This window comes from Papio anubis, chromosome 14 (genome assembly GCF_008728515.1).
Source record: "Papio anubis isolate 15944 chromosome 14, Panubis1.0, whole genome shotgun sequence".
Classification (NCBI taxonomy): domain Eukaryota; kingdom Metazoa; phylum Chordata; class Mammalia; order Primates; family Cercopithecidae; genus Papio; species Papio anubis.
This window is the reverse complement of record NC_044989.1, coordinates 16,061,358-16,085,307: the sequence shown is the minus strand read 5'-3', so window position 1 is coordinate 16,085,307 and position 23,950 is coordinate 16,061,358.

Sequence of the window (23,950 nt, the reverse complement as noted above, 5' to 3'; positions counted from 1 at the left end):
AGTTAAACTGGCTAGATATCACTCAAGAACAAAATTGACAGTCATGGTCTGACTTATCCACTATTCCCCTTTCAGTCAGTGATGTCCATGTGTATTTGTTCATTCTCACACTACTATAAAGAACTACCTGAGACTGGGTAATTTATGGAGAAAAAATGTGTAATTGACTCACAGTTCTGAAGACTGTTCAAAAGTCTTCAGGAAACTTACAATCATGGCAGAAGGGTTAAAGGATGTCCTACCACAGTGGAGCAGAAGAAGGAGAGCAAAGGGGGAAGTGCTATGCACTTTAAAAAAAACAATCTTATGAAAACTCACTCACTATCATGAGAACAGCAAGAGGGAAATCTGCCCCCATGATCCAATCATCTCGCACCAAGTTCCTTCCCCAACATTGGGAATTACAATTTGACATGAGATTTGAGTGAGGACACAAAGGCAAAACATATTACTCAGTGTCTGGTCCCCCCCAAATCTCATGTTCTTCTCACATTTCAAAACAAAATCATGCCTTCCCAACAGATCCTCAAAGTCTTAACTCATTCTAGCATTAACTCAAAAGTCCAAGTCCAAAGTCTCATCTGAGACATGGTAAGTTCCTTCTCCCTATGAGTTTGTAAAATCACAAACAAGTTAGTTACTTCCAAGACACAATGAGGGCACAATGAGGCATTGGTAAATGCCCCCATTCCAAAAGGGAGCAACTGGCCAAAACAAAGGGACTACAGGCTCCATAGAAGTCCAAAAACCATCAGGGCAGTCATTAAATCTTAAAGTTAAAAAATAATTTTCTTTAACTCCATGCCACACATCCAGGCCACACTGACGCAAGGGGTGGATTCCCAACACCTTGAGCTGCTCCAGCCCTGTGGCTCTGCAGGGTAAAGCCCCTGCAGAGTGCCTGCAGTTTTTCCAGGTGGATGGTGCAAGCTGTCAATGGATCTGCCATTCTGGGGTCTAGAAGATGGTGGCTCTCTTCTCACAGCTATACTAGGCAGTGCCCCAGTGGGGGACTCTGTGTGGGGACTCCAACCCCACATTTCCCTTCCTCATTGCAATAGTAGATGTTCATGAGGGCTCTGCTCCTGCAGCAGACTTCTGCCTGGACATCCAGGCATTTCCACACATTCTCTGAAATCTAGGCAGAGGCTCCCAAACCTCAACTCAAGCCTTCTGCATACCCACAGGCCCAACACTACATGAAAGCCACCAAGGCTTGGAGCTTACACCCTCTGAAGCAGTGAACTGAGCTATACCTTGGCCCATTTTAGCCACAGCTGGAATTGGAGTGGCTGGAATGCAGGGCACCATGTCCAGAGGCTGCACAGGGCAGCAGGACCTTGGGCCTGGCCCATGAGACCATTTTCCCCTCCTAGGCCTCCAGGCCTGTGATGGGAGGGGCTGCCTCCCTGAAATGCCCTGGAGGCATTTTCCCCATTGTCTTGGCTATGAACATTTAGCTCTTCTTTATTTATGCAAATTTCTGCAGCCTTGAATTCCTCCTGAGAACATTTTTGTTGTTGTTGTTTGTCTTATCACATGCTCAGACTGCAAATTTTCCAAATATAAGTTCTAGTTTCAGGTAATTTATTTGTTTATGCAAATGAGCATAGGCTTTTAGATGCAGCCAGGCCACATCTTGAACAGTTTGCTGCTTAGAAATTTCTTCTGCCAAATACCTTAAATTATCTCTCTCATGTTTAAAGTTCCACAGATCTCCAGAGCAGGGCACAACACTACCAGTCTGTTTGCTAAAGCATAGCAAGAGTGACCTTTATTCCAATTCCCAGTAAGTTCTTCATCTCCATTTGAGACCATCTCAGCCTGGACTTCACTCTCTATATCACTATGAGCATTTTGGTCACAACCATTTGACAAGTCTCTAGGAAGTTCCAAACTTTCCCTCATCTTCTTGTCTTTTTCTGAGCCCTCCAAACTGTTCCAACCTCTGCCCATTACCCAGTTTCAAAGCCACTTTCATATTTTCAGGTATCTTTATAGCAATGCCCTGCTTCTCTAGTACCAATATTCTATATAGTCCATTCTCACTGGAAGCATGACTGAAAGGTCTCAGGAAACTTACAATCATGGCAGAAGGGTGAACAGGAACCAAGCATCTCTTACTATAGCACAGCAGGAGAGAGAGAGAGCAAGGCAGAAAGTGCTACACATTTTTAAATGACCAGTTCTCATGAGAACTCACTATCATGAGAACAGCAAGGGGAAAATCTGCCCCCATGATCTAATCACCTCCCATCATATCCCTCCCCCAACACTGGGAATTACTATTCGACATGAAATTTGGGTGGAAACACAGATCCAAATCATATCCCCACATAATCTTGCCCTGGTGTAAGAGACACCATATGCAATGAATGTGCAGATTAGAAAAGGAGTCAGACTAGGAAAACCTCCCATGCATTGATTGCTTCGTTTCCTCACTTTTATTATAGCTTACCCATCCTTCCCTACCTCCAGAGGTATGATTTTGAAAACTAAATCCAAAGAAAGCCAAAAGCTAATGGTGGCTCCCACAGATGGTTGTTTCTCAAAGGGTTTACAAAACCTGATTGATTATCGGAGCCATCTGAGGAGAGCTTTCAATGTGGAACAGTGGTTCTCAAGGGGTGGTCCCTGGACCAGCAGTATCAGCATCACCTGGGAGCTTGTTATGAATGCACATTCTCAGATGACACCTCAGACTCACTGAATCAGAAACTCTGGGGTTGAGTCCAGCCATCTGTAGTTTTATAGGTGATTTTAAAGGAAGGTAAAAATTGAGAGGCCCTGAGAGCATCTCAAGTCCTGCTACTGAAGAGTTGGGAGTTCTAGAGGGGCCCATGTTTCGGAATGTTAACAAGATCCCCCTGGTAGATGCTAAAGACTACCAGATGGCTCTCAAGAGCCTGAAGCCATTTGTCTTTCTTTCTAGGAATATAAATGACAAATACACCACTAACTGATGAGGATCTCTCCTCCTACCCTGCTCTATTTTCTGCCTTGTTGATCTCACTCTGGACTCAAGGCAGTTGAATCTGTTCCCCAAAAGTCTATTTCTGTGTGATGTTCTGGTGTTAACAGAGGATTGCACATAGTTTCTTGGTGGGAAAAAAAAAATGAATCAAATTTCTGCTTTTTCAGCCTAAATTATATATTCTTTTTAGACACTATTTTCCAATTATCAAAAACAAGCTTCGCACAATTGTTCCAGATTTCTCACTTTGTCGACAGAGGTTTCATGAAGATATTTACAAAAGCTTTGAGAAAGATTAAGGCCATAGCAACCTGGTCCAGGGAATACAACTTGGGGTTGGCCACAGGCCATGGGAGCCCTGGTGCACAGGTGGAGATCAAGGTTCCTCTGAGTAAGACTGCTTGCCTCAAACCCACGTCCCATGCCCCTGCCCTGTCTGTCTCAGTCTTGAAAGCTACAGAAATAACACTACATCTTCAGACTAAGATTTGGTCTTTTGGTCTTAGAACTCTCCCTACAACAACCCCTCTGCCTTTTCTTTTTTTATTGTAGTAAAATATACATAATGTAAAATTTATCATTTTATCTATTTATTTATTTATTTTTACACAGGGTCTCACTCTCTTGACCAGACTGGAGTGCAGTGGTGCAAGCTCAGCTCACTGCAGCCTCGACTTCCCTGGACTCAGGTGATCTTCCCATCTTACCCTCCTGAGCAGCTGGGACTATGGGCATCTGCCACCATGCCTGGCTAATTTTTATATTTCTCACAGAGACAGGGTTTCACTATGTTGCCCAGTTGGTCTCAAACTCCTGGGCTCAAAAGATCTGCCCTCCTAAATTTACCATTTTAACCAGTTTTAAGTTTACAGTTCAATGGCATTAAGCACATTCATATTGTTATGCAACCATCCCAACCATCTATCTTCAGAATTTTTTATCCCAAACTGACATTCTGGACCCATTAATCACTTATTATCCCCTCCTCCCAGCTCCTGGCAAGCCCTAGATTACTTTCCTTCTATATGAACTTGACTATTCTGGATATCTCTTATAAGAAGAATCATACACGCCAGGCACAGTAGCTCATGCCTGTAATCCCAGCATTTTGGGAGGCCTAGGCAGGTGGGTCACTTGAAGTTAGGAGTTCAAGACCCACCTGGCCAACATGGTAAAACACTGTCTCTACTAAAAATACAAAAATTAGCTGGGCATGGTGGCGGATGTCTGTAATCTCAGCTACTTGAGAGGTTGAGGCAGGAGAATCGCTTGAACCAGGGAGGCGAAGGTTGCAGTGAGCGGAGATAGTGCCACTACATTCCAGCCTAGGAAACAGAGCAAGACTCTGTCTCAAAAAAAAAAAAAAAGAAAGAAAGAATTATCATACAATGTTTTCCCTTATGTGTTTGGCTTACTTCACTCATTTAGCATAATGTTCTTAAGGCTGATAGAAGTTGTAGCATCTATCAGAATTTTGTTCTTTCTTAAGGCTGAAAAATATTCCATGGCATATACATACAACATTTTTTAATCCTTTTATTTTGATAGACATATGAGTTATTTTCACTTTTTGTCTATTGTAAATAATACTGCTATGAACATGGGTGTAAAAGTATCTGTTCAACTACCTTCTTTCAGTTCTTTGGAGGTATATATGTAGAAGTGGGACTTCTGAATCATGTGGTAATTCTATGTTACTTTTTGAGGAACTGCTAGACTATTTTCCACAGTGCTGCACCATTTGACATTCCTGCCAGCAAGGCACAAGGGTTCCAATTTGTCCACATCCATGTCCACATCCATCTTGGGGCATTTGTAAAAGGTGTTTACTACCCGGCAACAACATAAGGAAGAAACAGTGTCTTGCTCATGTCTGTCATGCTAGCAATGAGTACAGAGTCTCATACAGAGCAAGTTGAGTGAATATTTTGCAGATTGACATGGATTGAGGGAAATAACACCCATTTACTCTTTCTTTCATTAAATCCCTAGAAATCCCCGCCCATGGGGTCGCCCTACTTTTTGTATTCCCACAGTAATTTACACTTCTCTAAAACTGCACATCACATTTTACTTTACTCAATTTTCAGAGTCATGGGACTTCCATCTTATTTTTCTCTAAGACTATGAGTCTCTTTAGGGGAGAATCTGAAGATGGGCTCTCCTTGAGCTGTTCACATCTTTCCCATTCTTCAGGACTTAAGTCTTCTTTCCCCAGAATACCTTTTTTAACCATTGCACTCAGAGAGCTTTTGCCCGACAGAGTAATAGTTTTTATTTAATTGGCCTGATCATTGACAGCCTCAATCAATATCAAGTGACTCAATGAATCAAAAACTAAAGGAAAAAATGAGCAAACAAATAACCCATTTAACATAAATTATTCTCTACGTTAACACAAGTTACTGACTACCCACCATGTGCTAGGTGCTTGGGAATGTCAGAGGAATAACACACCATCCTTGCCCTTCAGAAAAACATCTAATATTTATTTATCTCATTAATAGGAGGCAGTGCAGGTAACCATAAGAGTGCAAAGATACCAGACAGTGTCCTAAATAAGGGAATAAGATGCAAAGTGTATAAAAGTCTTCATGGAGTAGATACTTCTTGAGATGAATCTTTAAAAAGTAGAATTTTCTAAATATACAAAACAGAGACTTTGCATTCCAAGCAAAAGGAATGGGAGGAGGAAAATACAAAACCATAAAATAGGCTGACCTTGTTAGAAGCCTACAAGTGGGGCAGCCTTGTTGAAGTGGAGAGGTGGAGAGTGAAAAGCATGTGTGGCGAGCTGTGACTTCCTTATCCAGACACATCTCATCTGGCTGATACACATACCCATATCCCTGTCACATTGGTCACTGTGTTCACCAAACATGCAATGTTTGCCCCTGCCTCTGTTTGTGTCAACCCCACCTTCCTACTTGGAATACTTGTCCTCACTTCCTTTTTCTGGATCCATGAGTATCTAGTTTTGTGACCCACAAACCTAGATATAGTTTGATGAGTCAACTAATTATTCAGGACAGAGAGTGATCACTGAGAAAAAGAGGAGAATAAAAGTCAAAAGAGATTCTGAAGATTATGGAAACTACTTTGATTTGCTCTGCGTTTGAGTTATCAGTGTTATGACTAGAGATTCATACAATGCTGAAGAGACAAAGAAATATTCTAACACTTCCATTCAAGATGGTAGACTGAGCATATACACTACCTTCAGCTCCTTCCAGAAACTCCAGTAATGTATCAATAAACTGATTTTTTTACAAGAACAACAACAATTGGTGAAAAGGACAATTGCAACAAAATTTTGGCAGCTCTGGAGCAGGAGGATCAGTGGATTAGTGACTTGGCTAAGTCCAGAAAACTGTATCCTAAGCCAGTGATGGAGAGAGCTTCCAGAAACAGAAGAAATCTCAAAAGGTTCTGGAATTTGTGGCTCTATGTACATCTAAAAGTGAAGATACAGGTGAAGTTAAAAACAGGAGGATCAATTAAAATTATATTTGATGCTGTAAAAGATTTCTTCCTTCACTTCGGCAGAAGAATAAAGACTTATTCTTTGTTGATTGCAAAACAGAGGCTCCCTTGGCATATGAAGAGAAGTATAGCTGAGAATAAGTGGAAGTTGAACCCCCACCCCTAACCCTACCACCATTCAGCTGTCTTCTCTCACTCAACCTCAGAAAGGGAAGCCAAACTTACAAAGCTTAGCAGGAATTTGGAAGAGTCTCCTTTGGGGAAGTTGACCAGCCCAATAATAAACCTAGAGGCACTGACAAGAAGGGTTCCTGCAACATAAAACTCAACAAGAGTTGCACTCTAAGAGCAACCTGAGTTGATAAGCCTTATACTCCCCATACAAACACCAACAGCTACCAATGAACCTTTTGGTGCCCCATTCTTAAAAATAAATGGAGAGCTCAGTGTCACTACTGTCTTGTACATTTCAGCTTTGATGAACTTGCAACATTTTGATCAGCTGTAGCCTCCTTCTGGCCTGATCAGATTTGCATAGCAAAGAAACATTTCAGCCACCAACTAGTCAGTACATACAGACAAAGTGTCAATGTGATGAAATCAATAGGCAGAAGCCATTTTTGCATTTGAGGTCGGAGTTAATACTCTCTGTATCTTTTTTTTTTTTTTTTTTTTAAATTTTGACACAGAATCTCGCTCTGTCACCAGGCTGGAGTCCAGTGGCACGATCTTGGCTCACTGCAATATCCACCTCCCAGGTTCAGGCAATTCTCCTGCCTCAGCCCCCCAAGTAGCTGAGACTACAGGCATACACCACCACGCCCAGCTAATTTTTGTATTTTTAGTAAAGATGGAGTTTCACCATGTTGACCAGGATGGTCTAGATCTCTTGACCTCAAGTGATCCACCCGCCTCAGCCTCCAAAGCGCTGGGATTACAGGCATAAGCCACCACACCCGGTTGACCCTCTGTATCTTAATGAGAATGGTGGTCTGAGAAGTCACAGAGCTGTAGTCTAGAAGCTGTGCTTTTGTGCAATCTCTAAAACAATATTTAACCTTTTTTATTTTTTTTAAATGTTTATTGCTACATAGTATTTTAGATATTCTTGGGGTACATGTGATATTTTGTTAGATAGAATGCATGCATAATGATCAGGTCAAGGTATTTAGGGTATGCATTACATTGACTATTTATAATTTCTAGATATTGGGAACATTTCAAGTTCTTTCCTCTAAGAGCTACTTGAACTATACAATTCTTTGTTGTTAACTATAGATACCCTACTCTGCTATCAAACATTAGAACTTATACCTTCTATCTCTCTGTATGTTTGTGCCCATTGGCCAACCTCTCTTTATTCCCCCTCTCACCCACACGCCCTTTGCAGCCTCTGGTATCCATCATTCTATTCTCTACCTTCATGAGATCAAGTTTTCTAGTTCCCACATATGAGTGATAACGTGTGAAATTTGTCTTTCTATGTCTGGCTTATTCCACTTACCACAATGACCTCAAGTTCCTGTAAATGACAGGATTTCATTCTTTTTTATGCTCAAATAATATTTCATTGTGTATATATGTCATTTTTTCTTTAGTAATTCATCCATTGATGGACATTCAGATTGATTCATATTTTTGTTATTGCGTATAGTCCTACAATAAACATGCAAGTGCAGATATCCCTTTGGTAAGCTGATTTATTTTCCTTTGGAAATCCCAGTAGTGGTATTGCTGCATCATTTGGCAGTTCTACTTTTAGTTTTTGAGAAATCCCTATTTTGTTTTCCATAATGGTTGCACTAATTTATATTCCCACCAACAGTGCATAGGAGATCCCTTTTCTCTGTATCCTCATCAAAATCTGTTTTTTTTCTCATTAGTAATAGCCATTCTAACTAGAGTAAGATGATATCTCATTGTGGTTTTGATTTGCATTTCCCTGATAATGATGTTGAGAATTATTTCATATACAAGTTAGTCATTTGTATGTCTTCTTTTGAAAAGTGTCTATTCATGTCCTTTGCCCACTTTTTAATGGAATTACTTGTTTTTATACTATTGAGTGGTAAATGTATTCTAGATATTAGTCTCTTGTCAGGTGAATGGTTTGCATATATTTTCTCCCATTCAACAAGTTTTTCATGATTCTACTCATTGTTTTCTTTGTTGCAAAGAAGTGTTTTAATTTAATATAGTTCCATTTGCCTATCTTTGTTTTTATTGTGTGTGCTTTCAAGGTCTTAGTCATAAAATCTTTGCCTAAACCAATGTCCTGAACTGTTTTCTGTATGTCCTCTTCTAGTAGTTTTATAGTTTCAGATCTTACTTTTAAGTCTTTAATCCATCTTTAGTTGATTTTTGTTTATGATGAGAGATAGGGATCCAGTCTCATTCTTCTGCATATGGACATTCAATTTTTCCAGAGCCATTATTGAAGAGTGTGTCTTTTCCCCAGTATGTGTTCTTGACACCTTTATCAAAAATTAGTCGGCTATAGATGCATGGAATTATTTCTGGATTCTCTATTCTGTTCCATTGATCTGTGTGTCTGTTTTTTATACCAATACCTTTCTGTTTTGCCTTGTAGTATATTTTGAATAGTGTGATGCCTCCAGCTTTGTTCTCTTTTGCTCAGAATTGCTTTGGCTATTTGAGCACTTTTTTTATTCCATACATATCTTAGGATTATTTTTTCGATTTCATGTAAAAAATGGCATTGGTATTTTGAAAGGAATTCCATTGAATCTGTAGATTGCTTTGGGCAGTATGGCCATTTTAATAATATTAATTCTTCTGATACACGAGCATGGGATGTCTTTTTATTTACTTATGTCCTCTACAATTTCTTTCATTAGCGTTTTGTTGTTTTTCATGTATAGATCTTTTACACCCTTGGTTAAATTTATTCCTAATCATTTTATTTTATTTTTGTAGCTATTGTAAATGGGATTGCCCTCGTCATTCCTTTCTCAATTAGTTCAGTATGAATGTACAGAAATGCTACTGATTTTTGTATGTTGATTTGTATCCTGCAAACTTACCGAATTTATTTATCAAACCTAAGAGTTGTTTGGTGGAGTGTTTAGTTTTTTTCTGGCTGTAGGATCATATCATCAACAAAGAGGTACAATTTGATAGCTTTTCCAATTTGGATGCTTGCCTTTTATTTCTTTCTCTTGCCTGATTGCTCTGGCTAGGACTTCCAGTACTAGGTTGACTAGGAGTCACAAAAATGGGCCATCCAGTATGATGCTAGCTTTGGATTTGCCATATATGGCCTTTATTATTTGTAAGTATTTTCCTTCTATGCCCCATTTGTTGACAGTTTTTATCATAAAGCAATGTTGAATTTTATCAAATGCTTTTTCTACATCTTTTGAGATAGTCATATGGTCTTTGTCCTTCATTCTGTTGATGTGACGTATCATCTTTATTTATTTCCATATGTTGAACCATCCTTGCAACCTGGGGAAAATTCCACTTGATCACGGCACATATATACATATTTTTTATGTGCTGTTGGATTCAGTGTGCTCAATTCCTGAGAATTGTTGCATCTATGTTCATCAGAGATAATGGCCTGCATTTTTTTTCTTGTCATCGCATTCCTGTCTGGTTTGGGTATTAGGGTAATGGTGGTCTCATAGAATGAGTAAAAGGGAGAATTACATCCTCTTCGATTTTTTAGAATAGGTTGAGGAAAATTGATGTTATTTCTTCTTTGAAAGTTTGGTAGGATTTAGCAGCTAAGTCATCTGGTCTTTACTTTTAGGGGAGATTTTTTATTACAGATTCAATCTCATTATTTGTTATTGGTCTGTTCAGATTTCCTATTTCTTCCTAATTCAATCTTGGTAGGTTGTATGTGTCCAGGACTTTATCTGTTTCCTTTAGGTTTTCTAGGTTGTGAACATGCATTTGTTTGTGACAGTCTCTGATCATCATTTTTATTTCTGTGATATCAACTGCAATGTCTCTATTTTTATTTCTGATTTTGTTTATTTGGGTCTTTTCTCTCTTTTTGGTTAGGCTAGCAAGTGGTTTATCAGCTTTGTTTATATTTTTAAGAAGGCAACTTTTCATTTTGTTGAACCTTTAGACTGTTTCAGTCTCTATTTCTTTTAGTTCTGTTCTGACTTTTTGTTGTTGTTGTTGTTCCTTCTATTAATTTTGGGTTTGGTAACTTCTTGCTTTGCTAGCCTCTTCAGGTGCATTGTTAATGGTTTACTTGAAATATTTCCACTTTTTTATGTTGGCATTTATTGCCATAAACTTCTCTCTTGGGATTTTTTTGCTATATCCCATACATTTTGATATGTTGTGCTGTGATTTTCATTTGTTTCAAAAATGTTTTTCAACATTGGTGCAAAAGTAATTGCAGTTTCAAACTGTGAATTTTAAATCATTATAACTAGGCTCAAACACATCTTTATTAAAGAAAATAGGAACCATTACAATCAACACATTTTTGCAAATGAGAAATAAGTTTGTTCCTTCCTGTAGCATAAAAATCCATGCTTCAGGATTCGATGAACTCTTGGGAAGCATTTTCTGCATCCTGCTGGTTGTGGAAGCATTTTATCTGCAAAAAGTCATTAAGATGTTTGAAGAAGGGGTAGTTGATTGGCAAGAGGTCAGGGGAATATGGCAGATGAGGCAAAACTTTGTAGCCTAATTTGTTCAACTTTTGAAGCATTGGTTGTGTAATGTGTCATCAAGTGTTGTTATGGAGAGTTGGGCCATTTCTGTTGACCAGTGCAGTCTGCAGGCATTGCAATTTTCAGTGCATCTCATGGATTTGCTGAGCATACTTCTCAGATGTAATGGTTTCACTGGGATTCAGAAAGCTGTAGTGGATCAGACTGGCAGCCAACCACCAAACAGGGACCATTACTTTTTCTGGTGCAAATTTGGCTTTGAGAAGTGTTTTGGAGCTTTTTCTCAGTCTAACCACTGAGTTGGTCATAGCCAGTTACTGTATAAAATCCACTTTTCATCACACATCACGACCTGATCAAGAAATGGTTCATTGTTGTTGCATAGAATAAGAGAAGATGGCACTTCAAAATAATGATTTTTTAAATCTTCAGTCAGTTAATGAGGCACCCGTTTATGGAGCTTTCTCACCTTTCCAGTTTGCTTCAAATGCTGTATGACCATAGAGTAGTTGACGTTGAGTTCTTTGGCAATGTCTCCTGTAGTTGTAAGACACTTATCTTCTACAATTGCTCTCAATTGGTCATTGTCAATTTCCAATGGCCGCCACTATATTCTTCATCTTCAAGTCTCTCATCTCCTTTAAAAAACATATTGAACCACTACTGCACTGTATTTCATTAGAAGATACTGGGCAAAATATATTGTTAATGTTGTGAGTTGTCTCCACTGCTTCACAACCCACTTTGAACTCGAATACGAAAATCATTCAAATTTACTTTTTGCCTAACATTATTTCCAGGGTTTAAAATAAACAGCAAGAAATAAGTCACTAGCAAAAAAACATAAAGCAAGAAGTGCCCATTAAAATGATGTATAATTCAACCACATTTATTTAGGAATGTATTCCAATATCAAATAGCAAATTCCAACAATGCAAAAATTGCAATTACTTTTACATTCACCTAATATATCCTCCTTAGTTTATTTCTTAACCCAATGGTCATTCAAGAGCATGCTGTTTAATTTCTATGTATTTGTACTTTTTCTAAAGTTCCTCTTGTATTGATTACCAGTTTTATTCCATTGTAGTCTCAGAAGATACTTGGTATGATTTTGAGTTTTTAAAATTTTGTTATGACTTGTTTGTGTTCTAACATATGGTCTATTCTGGAAAATGTTTTGTGTGTTGATGAGAATATGCATTCTGTAGCTATTGAATGAAATGTTATTTAAATGGCTTTTAGATCCATTTGATCTAATTTGCAGTTTAAATCTGAAGTTTGTTGAATTTTTGTCTAGATGATCTGCCTAATGCTGAAAGTGGGATGGTAAAGTCCTCAACTATTATTGTATTAGAATCTATCTCTCCCTTTGAATCTAATGATATTTGTTTCATATATCTGAGCACTGTAATGTTGGGTGCATCTATGTTTAGAACTGTTACATCCTTTTGCTGAATTCATCCTTTTATCATTATATAATGACCTTCTTTATCTCTTTTTACTGCTTTTTGACTTAACGTCTGTGTCATCTGATACAAATATAGCTACTCCTACTCACTTTTAGTTTCTATTTGAATGGAGTGTCTTTATCCTTTTATTTGCAGTATATATGTGTCTTTACAGGTGAGATGAGTTTCTTGTAGATAACACAAAGTTGGGTCATGTTTTTTAATCCATTTAGTCAGTCTATATTTTTTAAGTGCAAAGTTTAATCTGTTTACATTCAAGGTTATTACTGATATGTGAGGGCTTATTTCTGTCATTTTATCAAGTAATTTCTGGTTATTTTGTATATCTTTTGTTCCTTTCTCTTTCTCTCATATCGTTTATCATTGTGGTTTGGTAGTGTTCTGTAGTGGTAACATTTTAGTTTTTTCTCTTACTTGTTTATGAGCTTGCTCTGCCAGTGGTTTTTATATTTTCATGTCTTCATGATGGTTGGTATTGTTCTTTCACTTCCAAGTGTAGCACTCATTTAAGCATTTCTGGTAGGGTCAGTCTAGTGATAATGATTTTCCTCAGCTTTTGCTTAGAGAATGAAAAAAACTATTTATCTTTCCCTTATAAAAGATAACATTGCTGAGTATAGTATCCTGGGTCACCGGTTTTTTTTGTTTTGTTTTGTTTTGTTTTCCCGGCACTTTTAATATATCATCCCATCCTCTCCTGCCTATAAGACTTCTGCTGAGATATCTGCTGTTAAGTCTCATGGGGATTCCTTTATACGTTATTAGGTGATTTTCTCTTGCTGTTTGTAAAAATTTACTTTGTCTTTGACTTGACAGTTTGACCATAATATGCTATGGAGGAGACTTTTTAAAATTGTATTTATTTGAGAATCTTTGAGCCTCCTGTATCCAGATGTCTAATTTTTAAATAAACTTGGGAAGTTTTCATCTATTGTTTCATTAAATATGTTTCCTTACCCTTTCATTTTCTGTTTGCCTTCTGGGCCAAAAATTCAAATATTTGGTCATTTTATGGTGTCCCATATATCAATGTAAGCTTTGCTCATTCCTATGTCCTCATTTTTATCTGACTGGGTTATTGCAAAAAGCCTATCTTCTAGTTCTAAGGTTCTTTCTTCCGTTTGATCTAGTCTATTGTTGCAGCTCTTGAATGTATTTTGCATTTAATTTAATAAATGTTTCAGTTATAGAATTTATATTTGGTTGTATTTATAATATCTGTCTCTTTGGCAAATTTCTCATTCATATCATGAATCACTTTTCTGACTTTTTTGTATTGTTCTTTAGATTTCTTAAATTTCTTTTTGATTGTGATCTGTTGCTAGAGAATTCTTGTGTTCTTTTGAAGGTGTCATAGTTCCTTGCTTTTTGATGTTTCCTGTGTCCTTATGTTGATATCTGCACATCTAGCATAACAGTCTCTTCTTCTAATTTTTTAATTTGATTTTTTTAGGGGAGGACATTTTCCTGAAGATGTATCTGTGGTGTTGGTTGGGTAGGGTACTTCGGGTTTGATTCTGGGATTGTGCAGTAGTGTAGTCTCTGTATGATTTCTTTGGCTAAGAACAGCATCAGTGTTATCTGTGATTTCCTCATTGGCTTAGGGGGCAGTTGTTAGTGGAGACAGTGGTGAAGTTTTGCTGGGGACTGAGACACCATGTGGGCCAATCTTCAGGCCCCAGTGATGGCAGCAGCAGGCTGAGCATGCCTATCCTTGGGTACCAGGGTGGTGTATGCTGGCAGGTATTAGCCAGTCCAGGCAGGTTGATTATTGGCCTTCCAGGTGGCTTGCCCAGGTGTCAGGAATGGCAGTGGTGGGCTGGGCAGGTGGGTTATTGAGCCCCTGGGCAACAGGTGTGGCATGGGCAATCATGGTAGCAGTGGTGGGACAATCTTTGGGATGCAAGAGATCCCTGCTGGTTTTGATGATGGCTACAGTGGGTTGGATGGGCCAGTCCCATCCAGGTCTGCAGATGGCACATGCAGATGAGTGGCAACTGCGGTGGTGGTGGCAGATTCAGGGGGTCCAACCTCAAATACCAGAAGGACTGCTCAGGTATCAACAGTGGTAGACTAGATTGAGCAATACCCGAGCTCCTGGATGGTGTGCTCAGGTACTCAAGTTTCAGTCTTTGAGGATGAACCTCCTATAGTCATGGGTCTCTTAACAACAGGAATATGTTCTGATAAATGCATTGTTAGATGATTTCATTGTTATGCAAACATCACACTTACACAAACCTAGGATGGTGTAGCCTACTACGAACCTAGGCTATATGGTATAGCCTATCGCTCCTAGGCTACAAACCTGGACAGCATGTTAAGGTACTGAGTACTGTATGCAATTATAACATTATGGTAATTATTTGTGTACCTAAACATATCTAAACATGGGGAAGGTACAGTAAAATATAGTACAAAAGGTTTTTTTCAGTGGTACACCTGTATAGGGCACTTACTGTGTACAGAGTTTGCAGGACTGAAAGTTGGTCTGGGTGAGTCAATGAGTGAGTGGTGAGTGAATGTGAAGGCCTAAGATATTACTGTATAAACTTTATAAACATGGTACACTTAGGATACATGAAATTTGTGAGAAAAATAAAGTAATTGAACAATGATGTGGTGGCTACAACATCAACAGGGAATAAGAATTTTTCAGCTCCATTATAATCTTATGGGACCACCATTATATAAGTGGTCCATCGTTGACAGAAATATCCTCACGTGGTGTGTGACTATCATTTGTAAAGCAACTGATAACTGTTGGAAGATAGCAAGTGGAGAGAACTGTTTTCCAAACTGCCCCTTACCCATCACAGTCAGCCCCTAACACAGGCCCCCACTAATTCCTTTGAGCCTGTTGACAGCAGACTCCTTAATGCTTGTGTCTATCTCTGACATCCACTGTGAGCTCTCTCCTAACATACTTACAACTCCATGGCAAGGTGAGATCAGAGCTCTCCACAGGAGATTAGTAAAGCAGACAGGAGGACAGGTTAAGCTGCCCCTGACCTCTTATCCTACTCCCACCACCCAGACCCCACCCTCTAGTTTGCGCTTGGGTGTGCAGAGGTGCTTTCTCCTCTTCCCTTCTGCTGTGCTTTCCCCAAATGACTAAGCAGACCTATTTTATCATTATTGAAAATCAAGCAAGTTGCACTCTGTGAGTGCCCTCTCTGGCTGGGGATCTTTCTCTGATGAAGCTTGGTGTGGCTGCCAAGTATGGAGAGTGCAGAAGAGGCCACAGATACTGTTTCATGAACTCAACAAGACCTAAGCTTTTGAACAGTGTGTTGCAGCACCAGAGAAGCTTCAAGTATGTAAGGAGATTCTCTTTGTCTGGCTTCTTGAAAATCCCAAGCATAAGTATTGCAAGTCAGCATGTTTCTGCAGGAAGAGTATGGGTTAGAAGGTAGGAATCCTGGGCCCTACATGGCACCAAGGATGACAAGTCCCATTCCCTTTAGATTTTAGTTTCCTCATCTATGGCATCCCATGCCTAAATGCATCTTTAAAGCTCCACTCCTTTTAGCATCCTGTGTTTCTAAGAAGAGTCTTTGAGAAAATTGAGATGTACACTGGGAATGGCCACCAGGAAGGCAGGCCAGAAGGTGTTTGCCTGATGACCCTTTGGTAATTGGCAACAATGTATTTCTCCTTTTATACTTTCCAAGAATTCTAATGGACCATCAAGTATCAAATCAGGACCATTGGAACGTCTCTAAATGAGTTATCTTTAATCTTCCTCCATTCTTAAGTCTTGCTCGTTTAAGTTCAGCTAAAATTGCATCCTACTCTGTGGTTTGTAGAAAAAGTCCACAGTGGTTTTTGTCTCCTGGTTTCAATTTAGGGTCCACTCTCCTCTAATCACTAGATGCCAGTGTGTTTTCTAATAATTCCTGTTTTGCCAGTTTCTGAGTTAACAGACTTCCTCTGCCCCTGGGTCTGAAGCTCTGCCCTGCCAGTGGCAGCTGAGACACTTCAGCCTTAATTATGAGATATCTTTCTAAGCTCTGGATGAAGCCAAAATAACAATTAGCTTCATGTAAATATTGAGCCATGGCATTTCCTTCTCCTGTTCTGGAGAAGGTATGAGCTTGTCCTGGTAAAATGCCTGGGCATATACAAAATTTCATTTCTTCTGGATGCTTGAATCCTGAATCCTAACCAGAGTTCCTCATAAAGCATTCTCTGTGAGTCTTGTGGAGATGGGTGGGGTCGCTCTGGGGGCTGCTCCCCCCATGCCACATGTGTTGGGCACTTTGTGGTGGTGGTAGTTCTCTGGGTCAGCACCACCCCCGCTACCCATATGCCTAGTGATGCTTTGCAATACTGGCTGCCCTACAGTCTGTGGCTATGTCTACTGGGACAGTTTGCTGTGGACTCCTGAGGCTCAGTTTCATCTTGGGGATCTGCTGCCCTCCAAGGGAATCACACTGTTTGTTTATTTTGTTTGTCTGTTTGTTTGTTTGTTTTGGTAATGCAAATACCCAGGCCATTTCCTGAATTGGTCTTTGGGCTTAATTCAATACACTCAGAAGCAATTGCCTGGGCTATCTAGATTAATCTGATTGTGTCCCCAGAGCCTTCTACTCAAAACAATCTGCGTAATGTCTGAGTTTTAAGAGTTAACTCCTAACACTGCTGACAGCCTAGCTCTCTGCTATATCAGTGTGCTCTGCACTGAGATGCAGCCACACAGAACAGCAGTGCTTATTGCTGAGAAAATCCTCAGTCATTCAGTACCGGGGTTCCTGGCCCCAATCTCCAAGACTATAGGGGCCAAATCAGGAAAAAATATTCTCAACTCTGGGTAATATCCCTGAAAGCCAATATAAGCATTCCTTTATTTTATAGGATCTTATCCCTACGGAAAACAGGGAAAAAACAAGCAAGAAATACAGTGTCCCGGGCTGGGTCCTCTGGAAGCAGAGACTGAGAGGGAGTTTGGAGAGGAAGACATTTATTAAGGATCAATCCCTGTGAAGGAGGAGGATTGGGCAGATGGAGAAGTTTAACTAATGCAGTCCCAGCCAAGTCTCCGCTATCCAGTAGAGGCTCTCTGTAGAGTGTATTATCCCTCACAACTTCCCATGTTGGAGTGAAATGGCTGGGCTTTTGTGCCCTTCTTGCCTTGCAAAGGCACCTGATACAGGCCGCCCTCAAATCGGGCACCTGTACCGACACATTACATGAAGCATCGTTCCCTGCAGCTGCAGGAGACTTTAAAATAGCTAAAGGTTGTCCATTGACCTTGGTCCTAATGACCGTCAACGAGTCTTTTCTTGAAGGATCTGGGTGGCACATCTGTACGTCTATTTCTGGGAGGGTTGTGAAAAGAAAGTTTATATCACTGATAGTCACTGCTCCTGATCTGTAACTCGTGGTTCCACTAAAGCCTCTGTTGAATGTCCAAGGATGGGTTGCAGCAAATCTTCCCTCTCCCTTAGACAAAGCATTCAAGAAGGTGGACCAGCTAATGCTGCCACCCCAGATTGTGTGTCTGGTGGGCATCTGACATCTGCAAGCATGGAAACCTGGAGTGCTGCTCAGTCCCCTGGGCCTCTGGCCAGTTCCAGAACAACGAACTTGGAGCATTTCCCCCCAGCACTAGGCTGGATGCAACTCTTAGTTCAGCTGAAGTCCCTTTGCACCTAACAGCCAATACTGCAGTGACGGAATAAGGAGATGAACTTCTCTGCTTTCATTAGATGTGACTCTTACTGTAAAATGTGGTTAGAAATGAGCACATGGACCGGGCGCTGTGGCTCACGCCTGTAATCCCAGCACTTTGGGAGGCCAAGGTGGGCAGATCACAAGGTCAGGAGATCGAGACCATGCCGGCTAACACAGTGAAACCCCGTCTCTACTAAAAATACAAAAAATTAGCCGGGCGTGGTGGCGGACGCCTGTAGTCCCAGCTACTCGGGAGGCTGAGGCAGGAGAATGGCGTGAACCCGCGAGGCGGAGCTTGCAGTGAGCTGAGATTGCACCCCTGCACTCCAGCCTGGGCGACAGAGCAAGACTACCTCTTAAAAAAAAAGAGAGAGAGAGAGAAATGAGCACATGTTCAATATCTATGAGTAGGCATTGTGTGGTATGAAATGGATGACATTCGCTTTCCTTAGACTTCTGCAAAAGTGTTTATTTTTACAAAAGGAGTTTGTCAAACTGCAAATTAGCATGCACATATCCCTTCCTGTTCTCTGCTCCCATCTGGCTTACGCACAGAAATTACACTTCTTCTCAGTTTGCCCAAACTGTTAGCACACAATTCAGCTCCCACTTGCTTGGTGTCAATTTAATATTGCATTAATTAGACAATTAGGGAGGGGCCAAAGAAGATTCCCAGCTAAAGTACTTTAAGTGGGAGTCAAGTTGATTGGAAATTGTTTTTTATTTTTTAATTTTAAAATAGTTTTGTCTTGCCTTAGCACAGAAATTTTAGTTGATTAAGGTCTTAGAAGTTACTAATGAATTGACTCAATGAGATTAAGGTATTTCCTTGGAATCAGTACTCTAAGAAAAGCATCTGACCCTCCCCATCGTTACTGTGTGCCACCTTGGAAAAAAAGAGTAACTCATAGCTTTGTTTATAACATGCAAACAGCCAGAAGAAAAGTGAAAGATTCAGTCTGATGGATGAGGCTATAGCTCTCCTTAGTTCCAGCATGATTGCATTGGATTGTAGTCAAGGTCCGGAGAAACCTGTTACTGCAACACAGAGGTCAGGACACTAGGCTCCAGCCCCAGCATTCTGTAGCTATAAAATCAGGGGCTGATTGTTTTTCTCTCAGTCTCAATTTCTCCACCTGGGAAGGTGGTGGTGATTACGTCAACTTTGCAGGATCATCACCAGGATCTAAAACAGAGGTTAGGTTACACTGACATGGAATATTCAGATAAAATTGCACAATCTAAAAATGGCATGGAACTTTATAAACCTAGGCAACAGGGCCTCATCTTTCTGTTTTTATTCAAATTTGGCAAACGTGGGACTATTCTATTTAGTAATGATTATGAAACTATCCCGTGTGTTCTGGTACTCTCATAATATCATGAAATGTTCCCCCGGAACAAGACTTAAAGCCAGTCTACTCTAGTAGCTTCATTTGTGAAATGCTGAAAGAATTGAAGGGGCTTAGAAATACACATGTGGCGTGTTGAGATACTACCCCAGGCCTGTGGCTCACCTACAGGGCTCTGGCCACTATGCCGGACCTTTCCCAAACCTGATCAGCTCAGGTAAACCTTGCTAAAAGGAGCTTTGCTCTGGAAATGTTTGCATGGAGATGTCATGAGATTACCTAAAGTGAAAATATATACATATTACATGTGTGTATGTATATCTCTCTCTGTCTATGTGTGTATATCTCTGTGTGTGTTATGTGTATATATGTCTGTCTTTCTGTGTCTCTGTGTGTATATCTGTGTGTGTGTATATGTGTGTGTCTCTCTCTCTCCGTGTATAGCTCTCTCTGTGTCTCTGTGTGTGTATGTGTGTGTATATATATCTCTGTGTCTCTGTATGTCTATATGTGTGTATATATGTATGTGTATATATATATAATGTTTCTCTGTGTGTTTGTGTATATATATATTTCTGTGTGTATATGTCTGTGTGTGTGAGTGTATATGTGTATCTCTGGGTGTGTGTATGTATCTATTTCTATCTCTGTGTATGTGTGTGTGTATGTGTGTGTGTATGTATGTGTGTGTGTGTGTATATATATATATCCTTGTGTGTGTGTGTGTGTGTGTGTGTTTATCAAATTGAAGGACCTTCTGGACTGGATTTGGCCAAGGCTGCCTGCCTGAGTCTGTCTGCCAGTGGATATTTGGCCTTCTCTGGCTTGCCCTCAAACTAAGGTCTGTCGAGATTTCAAAGACAAACTTAACAAAGTTCAAGTCTGCTCTCCAGCCCTGGGTTTTCTGACAGAGATGAGTTGAGGGCTTTTCTAGTGACAGCTGACCTCAGTCTTCTATCTTAATATCAGTTCATTACCCTGGTTGAACCTGGAATGTGGGCAGGTGCGTGGCTTGCTGCATGTGCTTATGACCAAGGAGCAGCCCAGCCTGGTAGCAGAGTGGAAGCGGGGTCTGAAACAGAAACCACGTTCCCTCAGTCAGGTGCAGGCAGGCAGGCATGACCGGCATCTATCAGAGGGTCCCTGGTAGAAATAACAAAACTTGCTTTTCCACTTCAAATTCTCACACTTAACACTGAGAACATCAGCTCTTCCCTTTCTCTGTTATAGAGACACTAATGATATGAAAACACACTGGAGAGAAAATGGTACCTGAGATTATGCCATTCTGGTCTACAACAGGAGAATGCAGAGTATGTTTTGAATAAATGAATAAGTAAATGAATTCCCTAAATGCATAATAATCAAGCCATGATTACATTTATAAGTTGAAAAGGGAAACTTCGGACCAGGAATGAATTGAATCAAGTTGTATTGTTTCAAATTTAAATGTTTTAACTTAAATGTCTGAAGGGGGTCTTACCAGAGCCCAGCATCAACTATGTAACTGCAGAAAGTCAAAAACTGCGTTGGAAATTACATGTGTTTGGTATTTATGACATATTTGATAGTTTCTACTAGCTCACAATGGTCCCTGTAGGAACCTTCAAGAGCCCCATGGAGTAGGAATTTTGCTGCCTTCTTCATCAACCACAGGAGATCAGTTAGAAACTTTCGGTATCTGTAAAACCAACGCGGAGGAGCACCCACATTCAGTCCACACGTGGCCTGGAGTTTCCTGCCTTTGCATCTGCATCCTGTGGCAGGTCTGGGTGCGTGGGATTTGCTCTGAGAGTCCTGCCAAGCCCTGGCAGGTGGTCAAGGCCTCGTGCGTGGATGCTGGAATCTCTTTGCTAAGTGGCCCGCCCTCCTCTCCCACTGCCCCCAGCATATGCATCCTAGAGAAACAGAACCACTTTCCCTTTCCAGACCCAAGCATCATCAAGCCTGCGGCCCATGAATCTGGGCAAATGTAATCCCATTCTATATAAACATAGATAAAGTCCCAGCCTTCTTTTCCTAAGGACAGACATTAGGTATATGCAGAATCCCACTATCCCAGGGGTCAGAAGTCCTGGCTGGTGGACCCAGCGCTTCCACTAGCTCCCAGAACGTCATTGGGCAAGTCACTTTCCCTTTCTGGGCTCGATGGCCCAGGCTGTAAAAAAAGAGAGGTGCTCCGAAAGGGTTACACTCTGGGATGCAAAGATGGGGGGTGGGGGAGCACATTCCTGGGGAGTGACACAATTCCAAACACGGAGATCAAAGGAGCCCCACGGAGGGAGGCCCCAACCAGGAGCTTGCAGGCCTGCGTCTGGGGGTCGGTAATTAGCTCCTGCAGCCACCTTCCTCTCCCGTGGGCTCAAGGCAGGAGGGTGGGCGAGCACTGTGGGCCCTGAGATGGGTCCTTCCTAAAGCAGAAGGAGGTGGGTGGGGGCCAGGGGGAGGGAAGAGAGAGCCCACCAGGAACTGTGACATCTGTATTGAACTTTCTGTTAGACAGATGCAAAGTTTAAACATTTTAACAAAAAGCAGTCCACTCCAGGCTTTCTCGGCACCAGTGTGAGAACTGCACTGTGCGGATACCTCTTAAAGTATTTGATGAGAGACTAAAAGGCTGACAGGCTAACACTTCACTTCCTTCCAATTAGGGGCCTTTAACATCAAAGGCCCAGGCCCCACTCAGCCGGGCTTACTTGAATGAATTAGGGAAGAGAATGAGTCCAGGAGTTGCTTCGTTCTCTCCCTCGCAGAGACGTGGGGCTCTAGGGGCTTTAATAAGATGTTTGAGGTCAAAAGGGTCAGGTCTCTGACTGGGAGCACCGGGAAACTGCCAGAGTGTTTCAATATGTGTGGTGTTTGTCATGCAATCAGCCTCTCCAAAGCCTCCCCTTGTGGGGCCCTGTCTTTCGGGGACCCTTCCGGAGATGGAGCACTCAGGCAGGCAGGCAGGAGGGGCCCCTAGGTCCCACTCTGGTGGGTGTTCGAGGCCTGGGTGCAGGAGGAGCTAGGCCTGTGGGTCTAGCTTTTTCCTGAAAGCCCCAGCCTAAGATCTGGGAGGTGAGGTGCAGAGAAGCAGCCATATTAGGTGGCCTTGCATTAGCTTTGGAGGTTTATTGTGGAGACACAGGCTTCAAGAAGGTGAGAGGGATTCTTCGCCACTGAGCTGGCCCTCAGCGTCCGTCAGAGAGAGAATGCAATTCCGTGGGCCATCAGGGCCAGGAGAGAACAAGAGCATTTCTTTTGATTTCACTTAACTTTATTATTACAAGAGGCCCGAATCTCCTCCACAGCAGCCCCTGCCAATGGCTTTCACTTCCTGCCTGCACATTTCAGCATCCGGCAGCTCACTGTCCTCAGACTCTGCGCGTTCCGTGGCGAGCAGCTCTCCTTGTCTGGAGGAGTAAGAAGATGCCTTCCTGCAATGCCCATCGATCACACTTTGTCTTGCTTTATGCAACTGAATGAACAGCAGGATCTCTGGAGCTAGATAGGCATGGGTTCAAAACCTGGATCCACTGAAGTCTTTGCTTCCCCGGCCTAAAAACTTAGGCACATGACTTCGTCTTTACCCTTCTGCTTCCTCATTGGAAAAATGCGACTTTAGCATTGACTTTTGAGAGTGAGAAAACAGTGTTTGTAAAGTACCCATCACAGAATCTTGTACATAGCAGGGATTTAATGAAAGGCATGTATTTACGTCCTGTTCACAGCTCAGGAGGCTTCCCTTTACCCAGCTTAACTTCCCTCATCCCTGACCCCTACTTTGCTGCAGGGTGAGGAAGGCCTGGTACAGGCCACAGAGAGAGTAGCCTCTGGCCTCAGGCAGTAGAGTGACGATAGAGACCTTCCACAGTGAGGGCAGGTGAGTTGGTTCCAAGATGTTCAAATGAAGTTGAGTAAAATGGGGAAGCACATAGTAGGGAGGGAACAGCAGCAACACAGAGGAAAAGCCTGAAATGCACAAAAGATGTGCAGAGGACAGCGTGGGGGTGGGGCTTGTCCAACCCTCTAACCCGCAGCCCAAGGGCTGCATGCAGCCCAGGATGGCTTGTGGCCCAATACAAATTAGTAAACTTTCTTAAAACATTATGAGATGTTTTTGCAATTTTTTTTTTAAGATCATCAGCTATCATTAGTGTTAGTGTATTTTGTGTGTGGCCCAGGACAATTCTTCTTCCAAAGTGGCCCAGGGAAGCCAAAAATTGGACACCTCTGGTCTAGATCATTGGCGAAGGGAAAGAGAGAAGGCCCTCAGCTAGGCCAGGACTCTTGGGGAAAGAGCTCTGTGCGCCATGCTAAGGCACTTCAGGAGTGTCCACTGTACCCCAG